At 31.8% G+C, this 3433-nt stretch overlaps 1 protein-coding gene across 1 annotated transcript in view; it reads right to left on the bottom strand.

The window, feature by feature from the left end:
• LOC106466977 (TBCC domain-containing protein 1-like) overlaps nucleotides 1–2890 on the bottom strand; it is a 29587-nt gene extending 26697 nt beyond the window's left edge. The window contains exon 1 of the mRNA XM_013927289.2: nucleotides 2854–2890. The gene's annotated coding sequence lies outside the window, so the exon portion shown is untranslated. The remainder of the gene's footprint in view (nucleotides 1–2853) is intronic.
• Between the last annotated feature and the right edge of the window lie 543 nt (nucleotides 2891–3433).

Genomic DNA, 3433 nt, shown 5'->3' with positions numbered 1-3433 from the left:
CATCTGTACCTTAACAAATTAAGATTACAGAATACAATTACTTTAGACTTCTACGATGATATAGGTTTTAAGATCTACTGTATAAACATGCAACAGGAACAGATATATGAAGAAACACCTTCCACCATCTGTACTTTAACAAATTAAGTTTACAGAATACAATTGCTTTAGACTTCTACGATGGTATAGGTTTTAAGATCTACTGTATAAACACGCAACAGGAACAGATATATGAAGAAACACCTTCCACCATCTGTACCTTAACAAATTAAGTTTACAGAATACAATTGCTTTAGACTTCTACGATGATATAGGTTTTGAGATCTACTGTATAAACACGCAACACTTAATGGAGTATTCTGAAAACACTGTATAATAATAACGAGTCATTCTTCAGTACCCAATACAGCAAGAAATACATGCAATGAATGTCATCATTACATGTTATCAATTTTTCTAATTATGTCTACATTAATTACCTTAATGTTACCTTCATTATCAGTATTGTTTTGAATGTTTAATATATCTATTATTATATTTTTATTATAAAAATTATTTTCATTGTTAGCTTAGTATACGCACCTAGCATTAACCTAAGATGGTTAAATCTCATGATATTACTGAGATTATGGCCGTAAATATTAACAGCAAGAGTACCCAAATGATGAAACATTGCATTCTAATTGCAAGATAATTAACTATACTCATTACCAGCTTGACTTGTATTTGATCTAGATAGGTGGTTTGCTCAAATCAGAAGTAAACTAATATTAATTTACATAAATAGGAAAAAGTAAAGACCTAAGCGCCAACTCCTGAGACACACCACTGTTAAGAAATGCCCAAATTGAATAGACTCCATTAAAAACAACTTATCACTCTTTCACATCCATCTACCTTTCAATCCAATAACTATTTCTTCCTCAATTCTCAATAATGTGATTTTCTTATTCAATCTTCTGTTTGTCACTTTACCATAAACCTTTTAAAAATATAAGTATACCAAGTTCCCCATCTTTCCATCCTTCAGATAACTTGCGAAAGCTTCAAGAAAGGTTAACTGATTAATAAAGAAATATTTCCCTTCAGTGAGTACATGTTAGATCTCTTTTTACATTTCCAGAGCAATTCTCATTCTCCCTTTTAAAATTAGAAGTACTGTCAGCTACCATTCAATCTCTGGGCACCTGCATGCTGTCTATTGACCTAAAAAAATTAAAGAGAGGCTCATGCATCTAGTATTGGACCTTTTTTAAAACACTGGAGAAAACACTTTATGGTTCTGGTATTGTATCTCTAATATTTATCTCTAACTTTTTTCTTTATGGCTTTAGTAAACCAATTAGATTTGATCATTTCTGTTATCCTTTTCTTCTTTTTATTGTTTCTTAAAATATCCAAATCTGTCCCATATCACCTTTTAATTCATTACTCTAATTCACTAAGCACTTCTGTCTTATGGCCTCAAAATGAACTTTTTGATAATTAGGAATTAAAATTTCATCTTCCCTGATCTCAAGATGTAGGAAAACATCAAACCTAAGTTTGCAACAATAATTTTTCCCAAAATGTTCAGCTTTTATAACCACATCCTCATCAATGGTTACCAATAAGTCTCAAATGTCATACTTCCCAATCGGTTCCTTACCTATTTCGTATACAAAAAAGCCTTCTTCCCTATTAGTTGTCTCCATATAAACTCATGAATGTGTCAAAAAATATTTTCCCATGATTATTTTAACATTAGAAACAGCCATCATTATACAATTTCCATTAACCAATGTTGACATCATCTGTCTGATCAATTAAGAACTTTCCACCCTTGAAAGCCCAGATTCAACATCTTGACTACCTTTTCTATGTTTTCAGTTTCAATATGTTGCAGCTCATCCCTCATATAAAGAGCCAGTCCTGCCCTTACAAAAAAAATATATGCTTATTAATTAATTTATAACTGAAATTTAAGAATAATTTCTATTCATATTATCAATGTTCTCATATCTAGCCAAGTTTCAGTAAGTCTCATTATATCACAGTCTTCCATTTCAACTTGACCCATGAACTCGTATAGATTGTTTTGTTTTTTGTTTGAGATTAAGCACAAAGCTACACATTAGGCTATCTGTGCTCTGCCCACCACGGGTATCGAAACAAACCCGGATTCTAGCATTGTAAGTCCGCAGACATACCGCCGTGCTACTGGGGGGCCGTATAGATTGTATCTCAACTGTGTACACTGTAGTCCACCTAGCCTGATGAGCCCTCGTATTGGATGAAAGGCTACATCTGAATAGATATGGCAGACCTAACATGATTGAAATATTGTTATACATTTTTCTTTACTTTCAGTTTTAAGTTCTTAGAATTTAATGAAATTCATTAGCTTCCTCAAACATCCTGTTACCTAGTCTATCCCTTTTTTATAACTTATTAAGAAATGATATTTAAGAGTATTGAATTCTGACGTATTTTTTATTGACTCGATCAAATTACCATTAATTATAAGTTATAACCACTTACTTGATTAACATAAATTTTCATATTTATTTTAAACCAAGATTAAAAATTGTTTGTCTGAACAAATGTCTCACTTCCAGTTTTCTTTTCCTTCTTTGCAATTTCAGAAACGTGAAATTAATAAATGAATTGAAACCATCTTTCTGATATTGACTATAAATGAGTGATAACACCCTCCTCTCCTTCAAGACTTGACGAACACGAAACAGTAACAACAACAAAAATATACATTTCTTTATAATAAAAGTGAACACGGGTTGTAAACATTTCACAACACACGACATATGTTAATATACTTACTACATTGCTGCATAAAGTTCAAAAAGGTTTACCTACTTTACTTATTAGTATCACAACTAGTAAGAAAGCTGGAAAACACTTCAATTCTCAAGCTGAAGTTTGCCGGTCCTCAATTTCATCAACTTTGTATAAAAGTGTGTGGTGCGTCCCCTAGGAGCATAGTCAAATTACGTGTATAATAATATATATTAAATTAATTATATACGATACATCGCAGTAGTAATATCGCTCTAACACATAAATTTAAACTCATTGATATGGATTGTCTAACTTCTTTAAAGAAGCAAACATATTTTCTCTTGTCCCTGAAAAGCACAAATAATGTGAAGCTTTTAAAATTGTGAGAAGTGAAACAAATCATTTATAACTGAGACTTATTGAGTATGGTATCTCGGTACGGTGAGAAAATTATAGAAACTTGTTTCTAGCTGCATGTTTATAGTCAGGTCACATAGGATAATTTTTTTTAATAATTATGATTGGGTGTAACAATTAAAGCACTAGATTTGGCACGCTCATTGTATGAAGCACAGAGAAAATATCAGAAGGGATGGCATGAGCTTGGGCAATAGGAGGTCCAATCTTGTGCTGCTCAATAGGGTTTGTTTGTTTTGAA

The sequence above is a fragment of the Limulus polyphemus genome, unplaced genomic scaffold (assembly GCF_000517525.1).
Source record: "Limulus polyphemus unplaced genomic scaffold, Limulus_polyphemus-2.1.2 Scaffold2447, whole genome shotgun sequence".
Lineage (NCBI taxonomy): Eukaryota > Metazoa > Arthropoda > Merostomata > Xiphosura > Limulidae > Limulus > Limulus polyphemus.
The sequence above is the reverse complement of the archived record's forward strand: the minus strand, read 5'-3'. Positions and strand labels throughout refer to the sequence as shown.